Below are 8,992 nucleotides of genomic sequence, written 5' to 3'. Positions count from 1 at the left end.
CTGTTATGTGTAGAGTGAGAAGCTGGTGGAGTACTGTAAAAAATTCTAATTACATGAAATTCATTGTTTGTTTTAGGCTCAGTATGAGATGTTCTGAAAATGACAATCATCGGCCTTATCCTTTAAAAACATAAATAGAAACAAATAAAACAGTTTGAAATATCCTGAGGCCTTTACTAACAGTTGCTGATACAAAAAGTTTGATCACTGCTGGATGTAAGTAGTGACTTCCTCTGAGTATTTTCACTGTTGGATAGTACTCTAGATTAGCAGAACATCCTGCTGCCACTCAGTTCTTCTGAAAGACACGGAACACAAAAACATTTAATAAAAACAATCCACACAATGCTAGATACAGGGTAGCAGAAGCTTCTGGACCAAGCACAGACCAGGGAGACAAATGTCTGCTACGTTTTCTGCTGATAACATTAGTTACATGTTGGCAGGCTTCAGTTTTGTTTTTCTTCTTTTTAAGTTTTACTAGAGATCTAGCTGTAACAGAGAAGCAGAAGATGCCTAGACAGGCAGCAGAGGTGTGGGGAAGCATAGCAGACACATAAAGTTGTGTCACAGAGGATGAACCAATAATAGGGTGTGTACTGCTACATATTTGTGTTTAAAAAGTGTTATCCAAAAAGACCTTTAACAGTCATAGCATTAGTACCTCATGTACATGCAAAATAAAATGAGATGCATGACCAAAAGACTACAGTGACATGATAAATGGACTGTTTAGCAGTTTGTAAACATTTTTGTAAAAACTGGGACTTTCTAAAATCCTGAAACATGAACGTTTCCCTCCCTATATTCTTATTACTGTCTTTATTACTGTAATGGATAGTGAAGTCTGAGCACCACAATATCAGCAGCAATAAAATAATACACATGTAACTTCACCCACTTTTGTTTACACTTAGTCACATGACAAATGTGACCATCTGATAATCATAATCCCTTTATGTGGAACCAACTGCAGCACCAGCTCACAGTTTAGGGCAGCTTGGGATTCAGTGTCTTGCTCAAGGACACTTTGACACGTGGACTGCAGGTACTCCAATCCTCTGGTTGGGAGACGGCCACCCTACCCCCGAACCACAGTCACCCAGGCTGCCTAAAAGTGTTTGTACCGTGGAGAGATAAATGCATTTACACATTTTCAACATCTCTTAGTTTCTCCTGAGGAACAACATTTCAGTATGTCTTTAATTGAACAGTTTTCCATAGTGCCCAAGATGCATGAAGTGACTAAGTGTAAACGTGGTGTTACACACTCTGGCTCATCTGACTCATCTTACTCTGCTCTCCCCCTACACATCATATTGGCACCAGGTGCATTCCAAACCGTAAACCAGTCAAAAAGAAAGACTACAGCTGTCCCTACCACCGATATCACCAAAGTTGTGCTTTGTTTGAGACAGTGTGTTGACCAGGGAAGTGAAGTAAGCCAAGCTGTCACTGGGCACAATGAAGCAGATTTAAGGTGAAAGGAAGTGGGGCCGACAGTCACACTTACAGTTGTTAGACACTGACTGAGGTGCTGCATTCACACTGATATGGCTTCAGGACTTGAGACATGTTAGCAACATATAGACAGATGACAAGGGTGAGGGTGTCAAGGACCTTGGTAATTCATCCACTTTCACAATCAGGGAACATACACGTTTTAAATCAACAGGTTTCTTCATGTGTCTGACTTTTTATGGCTCAGAGAAAGAGAAAATACAGAGCTGAAGGCCCTGATAACTGACAGAGTTCATGATAAATGCAGCCTACAGTGTTCTGCTGGAGTTATCACTGTGTGTGTGGTTGTGATCTACAATATGAATGTCACTTTCGGCTTTTTCCTGTTAGGGGTCGCCACAGCGAATCGTCAGTGTGACGTGGCGCTGTGGTGAATAGGCAGCTGCCATCTTGGCATGTTGACATTTGGCACGTGTTTTATGTCGGATGCCCTTCCTGATGCAACCCTGACTCAAACCCGGGCTGCAGCGAGCGCTTAAGTGGCATTTGGAGAGAAGGCTGATACATAAAGTAACATGACCACTATCTCCCTTCTTCCTATGACATACTGTACTTACAATATGTCCTCTAAATGAACAGACATACACTTGTGTTCCTTTCAGTGTAGGTATAGTGTAGTGTATAGTGCCCGGTAGTCTACATAATCCCAGACTTCTACCAACAGTGTTTTGAAAGGAGAGCTTTGGTGTCGGGCAACATCACTGCTGGGAAATACTTGAGGATAATCTCTGTTGATGATAACATATGCTTGTGAAACTCATGACTCATGTGACATACTCAAACATTTTCTGTGTCTTTGACTTTTGAACTGTTCTGTAGATTTGTGTATCTGATCTACTGACTGTATAAATACAGACGATGCATCACTACTTCCCTGGGTCCAGCCTTAGTGGCCTTGAGCAGATGCAGGCAACAGCACAGCAGGTCCGTCGGCTCACTGAACAATTTTCTCGACTCACCTCTGGAGTCCACCAAGGTTGTCCCCGGGAACCCAATATCCTGGTCCCAAACAAATGTTGTGGTTTCACACTCCAGTGCTCCATGGTATTCGATCAGCATCCAGAACAGTTCCGCACTGACAGCTCAAAGGTCTCATTCATGTTCAACTTGTTGCGGGAGCACGCACTGACCTGGGCCTAAGCCCCGTTATCATGCTGAGTTACCAAAACCTCAAGTACCAAGACTTCGTCCAGGAACTCCGAAAGGTCTTCGACCACCCCAATCATGCAGGCAGTGCGGCTAAACGATTGCTAGCTCTTCGGCGAGGACTGCAGAGCGTGGCTGAGTATGCCATTGATTTCCACATCCTAGTGGCTGAAGCGGGGTGGAATGGTACAAGGGCATCCCCTGGGACTCCGCCGGGTGCCTCAGTCTCTCAGCCTCATTGGTACATCTTCACACTCTGCCACCGTCCAGTGGTTCCCATTCTCCACCCCTCCTTTGTCAGCCCAGGAGAGGGCTTGACACCTGGTGGCCAACCCGTGTCTCTACTGTGCCCAGGCAGGTCATCAGTGTGCTGCCTGTAGAATATCATGACCTGAAGAAAGTCTTCAGTAAGGATCTAGCCCTGTTCTTGTCACTTCACCGACCCTATGACTGCTCCATCAACCTCCTCTCACGGACTCCTCTTCCTACTAGGAAGCTCTACAGCTCGTCTCTGCCGGAGAGAGAGGCCATGGAGCAGTATATTAGTGAGTCCCTCTGTGCCAGGCTCATTTGCCCCTCATCATCACCGCTCACCGTGGGGTTTTCTTTTCACTGGGAAGAAAGATGGCACCCTATGTCCTTTGATTGACTGCCGTGGCCTTAATAATATCACCATCAAAAGCAAATACCCACTCTGGTTATTGAACTTCGCTTTTGACTCCCTCCAAGAAGCCACCATCTTTTCCAAACTCGACCTCTGCAATGCTTACCATCCAGTCCATATTCCCGATGATGTCAAATGAAAGACTGCCTTCAAAACACCTGGGGCATTTCGAATACCTGGTGATGTTATTCAGTCTCACCAACACCCCGGCAGTCCTCCAGGCTCTTGTGAATGATATACTTCGTGACTTTCTCAACCGGCTTGTGTTTGTCTACCTCGATGACATCCTTGTTTTTTCTCGCTCTCCCACTGAACATACTCAACACATCCGTCAAGTCCTTAAATGCCTGCTCGAAAACTGTCTGCTAAAGCGGAGAAGTGCAAGTTTTATGTGAGCATTGTCAACTACCTGGGGTTCATAATCGAACAGGGGAGGATCAGGGCAGACCCCGACAAGATACGTGCAGTAACTGAATGGCCAGTCCCCAAGACACAAAAAGATCTAGAGCATTTACTGGGTTTTGCCAACTTCTACAGACATTTTATACACCATTACATTGCCATAGTTGCTCCCCTCATCAAGCTCACTTCCCCACGACAAAGTTTATTTGGACAGAGGAGGCAAACTGGGCCTTCCAGCTCCTGAAGGACCGGTTCACCTCTGCACGAGTCCTCACCCAACCAGACCCTCACAAACAATTTATTGTAGAGGTGGATGCCTCGGACACAGGAGTGGGGCTGTGCTGAGTCAGCAGTCGGCCGGGGATGGCGTTCTCCATCCTAGGTCAGCTACTGACCTCATTACTTTTAAATCATTGCTTAAAACATATTTGGCTTGGCTTTTAATACACAATATGGCCTGATGCATTCCTTTTAATTTTAATTAAATTTACTGAACGTATGTCATCTGTGTGTCTGTTGTGTTTTATTTTTATTTTATTTTGCACTGATCTTATTCTATTTTATTCATTTATTGTGGTTTTATTCTGCCATGTAAAGTACTTTGGTCAGCTGGATATTGTTTTTAAAATACTATATAAATAAATTTGATTTTTTTGGGATTCTTGTGCCTTCTTCTCATGCTGCCTCTACCCAGCAGAGAAGAATTACAATGTGGCCAATGGGGAGTTGCTAGTGGTCAAGGCAGCCCTGGAGGAGGCATCATCTAGAGGGAGCAGAGCAACGGTTCCTAGTATGGACGAATCACAAAAACTTTTCATATCTGAAATCAGCCAAGAGACTCAATGCACAACAAGCCTGGTGGGCTTTATTCTTTGGCAGGTTCCCATTTACCTGTCCAGGATCCAAGAATACTAAACCCGACGTCCTGTCATGACAACTTTCCTCCATCCAGGAGGAATGGCTACTAGAAACGATTCTGCCCACGTCTTGCATTGTGGCCAGACTTACCTGGGAGACAGAGGCAAAGACCCATGAGACACAGATGTCTCAACCAGATCCCAGTCTTGATCTCAGTTGTTCGTCCTGGACACTATATGGTCACAGGTCCTCGAGTGGGCTCATTTTTCACAACTCACCTGTCACCCCATCATGCGGAGAACCATCGCCACCCTTGCCAGTGGTTCTGGTGGCCCACGCTCGACCTGGACGCCCAACAGTTTGTTTGGGCATGTACTGTCTGTGCCCATTCAAAGACCCGGCATCAACCACCTGCAGGACTACTTAGGCCACTGCCAATCCCCAGTCATCCCTGGTCCCACATAGCGGTGGACTTCGTGACCGGCCTACCCCCATCCCATAGAAACACCACCATCTTGTCAATCATTGGCCAGTTCTCAAAGGCGGCTCCTGGTGAATCACGTCTTCCGGCTTCATGGCATCCCAGAGGATGCAGTTTCTGATCAAGGTCCCCAGTTCACCTGTCATGTCTTGAAAGACTTCTGTTTGTCCCTTGGGGCCTTGGTCAGCCTCTTCTCAGGGTTTCATCATCAGACCAATGGCCAGGTGGAACGCTTGAGCCAGGAGCTGGAAGAGGCACTCTGCTGCATCGCCTCTGCTGGCCCTTCCTCCTGGAGTCAACACCTGACGTGGGTGGAATACGCCCACAGCTCCATGGCCAGCTCAGCCATGGGCCCCTTTGAGGTCTCTCTGGGCTACCAGCCTCCTCTTCTTCCCTCCGAACAGGCTGATATTATGGTTCCCTCGGTGCAGGCCCACCTTTGTTGCTGTTGCTTGTGGAAATGCACCTGGGTTGCCCTGATTCACATGGCAGAGCAGAACCAACAGCTGGCAGACAAACATCATCGGCCTGCACCTGACTACAGCCTGGGACAGAAGGTGTGGCTCTTCACGGAGCATGTGCCACTGAAGGGGGACTCCAGGAGGCTGGCTCCACACTTCCTGGGTCCATTCACCATCAATCAGGTACCCCACAGCGGTACGGGCTCAACTCCCTTCGGATCCATCTGACTTTCCACACCTCCTAGTTGATTTTTTCAGCCTGATAAGAAGTTGCAAATGGCACTGCTGTTCTCTGCCATTGTGGAAGAAGGTCACAGAGGTAAAAAACAAGTAGAAACCACACTACATGTGTGAAATCATGGATACTACACTGTCAGGCTGAAGGGGCTTTCCTGAACATTTCTCTTCTTGTGCATTGATTTGCTAAGCTGAACAGCCAAGCAGAGTGGTGTCTCTCTCACCAATGAGGCCTGACTGGCCCACCATCAGGGTCCAACTAGTGCCAATGGTGTGGGACACACTGGGAAGACAAGCCCAAGGAGACACCAACAGCCCAGTGGTGGCCAATGGCCAACTGCTAGCTTGGTGTATCACAACTGTAAAATGGAGGCAGCAAAATGTATGACCTATACTGCAACCAGCCACCATGGGGCCATTGGGTCGTGGTGGCTTCACTTCTGGGAGTTGTCATGGGATCCATATTTTTTTACAGTCAATGGTCCAACCCAAGATCAAATCAATGCCCTCTGTTTCCTTGGTAACTCAGTTGTCACATGCTCCAATACCTTCATTTGAATGACAATACCTAGCTCAACTAGGCTAAAGCTGAGTGAGCTTAACACTATTTGTGTTTCATGAGTTTGTCAACATTTTTGCAGTGTCATTGTGAACAACCAGGACCTTTTTAAAGTTAGTTAACTGAGACATCAACACTGTAACTAACATTTCACAGTCCACAATTTGACTGTTCCACTGAAATGTGATTGTAAGGCAGGCCTGTGAGCCACCAATACCAAAAACATATGTCCACATAAATCTCAAAATCAGATTGAATTGCTATTTTATATCAAGAGAGTTGGCAGTTGTTTTGTTTGTTTTTGCTGTGACCAATCAGTAGCAAGTTTCAGATTACACAAAAGCTAGTGGCTATGGGAATTAATGTTATGTCAATTAGACTGTCACCATAGGTATAGTGCTGCCGGAATGCACCAGAATGATGTTCTGCCACTTTTATTTGCATAATCCAGTTGAATTTCAGAATGTTACATTTCTGTGAGCGCTTGAAGATCCAATCAGTAAAGCGTATGTCCTGCCAGAAAACCAGTAAAACAAATGGAATTGTTTAAGTTATGATATTAAAATTTAAGGTATGGTGAATGATTTACAACATCAGCTCAAACAATGCACACTCTGGTGCACAGAATTTGCACCCACCAATGTTTGTTTTATCTAACCACATATTGATAATGTGGATGGTTCACAGTGACACACAGTGTTGAATACACACCATTTACAAAAGACAAGTGACAGAAAAAAAACTCAGGTTATCCAGATTGACAAAGTAGGCCGTAATCTCCACGAGGGACCACGGAGATGGGATGCAATGGTCAGCAGCAGAAACAGACTTTACATTTACAGTAACTTAAGTGATTATGGGATTTAAACAAAACTGTTTTACCTGTGTACCTGTGAGTGGTCAGCTGTAGACTGTTAGGTATTTTTAGTCAGATAGATATGGGATAGATACTTTATGTATTAGAAATGTTTAGTGGAGATAGGATGTCTAGTTAGACTGTTAAATGCTTAGTCATGCTTATGAGTTTCTACAGGGTACATCTGGTCAAGAATAACTAGAGAGAAGAGTTGATGACTGTCAGCAGACAGGGTGTTTAATATTATTATTATGACGTGTATAACTGTAGTCTTAGCCATAATATGTTCTTATGTTTAAGTCACGACATGTACTAGAAGTCTGTGAGAATGTTTTTAGCTACACACCACTTAATCAACAGACACACACACATTGATTTGCTTCATGTTTTGACTACTGCTATGGCCAGCTGCAAAGCTGGTAACAGAGACGTCTCGGTTGACGTTTCTGTGTAGTATGGGGCTAGCCCAACCGAAGAGATATAATGTATAGGCCTGGTGGGTTCAGGGTCTTTCATCTTACATCTGCCTGCGAGCAGTTTGGAGGTGCAAGATGCCTGAGCGTGTAATGTTAATTTTACCTGTGATCCTTTGAATAAATCAACACTGTTTTGAAGTTACTTGGAAATTTTTCACAACCCTTGTGGAGTTTACACCCCTGGTAATAAGATTATCTATGGCTATAACATTCACCCTATGACTGTTCATCTGCCAAACCAGAGAATAAAGTCAGTCTAACATTTGATCATCAATTACAGCTGACTAAGTTTAATGTATGTAAACTTGTCACCTTAGGAAAAGCATTTACATAGCTCTCAAAACGAGCCACAACTTAAGTGTGTGCGCTCTGGTATGTCAACAAATACCACTACACCTCTGGTTGTCAAATCAATACTGTTCTGTCACAGGAAAAAAAACATTATTCCCTATTTCCTCTACAATTAGTAAAGAATTTGCAGTGCCTGTTGCACTTATATACTGTTTCTTTGTATTCCAGCAAGTGACATTTGTTAATTGCAATCTGGACTATTGCATGCCACTGTCCTATCAGTAATCTAGCTACTGTTTTCCTCTGTGCTGCTGCAAAATGTGGTAAACTAGCAATTCTGAAGGGACAATCGTAACCAGACCACCTGAGAAATAATGTAATAAGAATTTTGTATTTGACCCCATAATTGTGGATAACTGTAAAGCTGCTTGCTGAGTGCTTTACAGTAACAGAAACAGTAGAAGCCTAAAGTCCCGTTAGCGTGTCAATCAGTGAAGCAGTGGAGCCACCGTGAACAAACCGAATCATGTGAATGATACAACTGTTAAAATTGAATGAATTCAAACACAAAAGGTATTAATTCTTAATCTCTTTATCCTCCACACATTATACAGCTGTTAAAATCACAAAAATCTTCTGCTAGTCAGCTCTTCAAGAACTGCTAATAGAATAGCTGTTGTGATGCCAGAGATAGCAGTATGGAGGCTGGAGCTGGTTTGGACTGAACAGACAGAACTCTTTATAGTACTTGTACACTGCACACATCTTGTTTTAATATTGATTTCCAGTTAGTGTTAGCATTTCTGTAAACCAACTTACAACACGCAAATGTAGCTACAGTAAGTAGCTTTCAAGCTATGGAGAAAGATGATGTCCCCACTTTCAACACTGACTGTTTTTCCTACTGGAGAAACTGTTGTGAATGACCATCAAACCAGATATATTTGAATCCCTGAACATGTCAGAGATGTGTGCAATGATTCAAAAGTCTGAGTCCATGCTACACCTACATGAAATGTTAGTCAAACCTGTTTGACAAG

Source organism: Monopterus albus, unplaced genomic scaffold (assembly GCF_001952655.1).
Source record: "Monopterus albus unplaced genomic scaffold, M_albus_1.0 scaffold367.1, whole genome shotgun sequence".
Classification (NCBI taxonomy): Eukaryota; Metazoa; Chordata; class Actinopteri; order Synbranchiformes; family Synbranchidae; genus Monopterus; species Monopterus albus.
Note: the sequence above shows the minus strand (reverse complement) of the source record.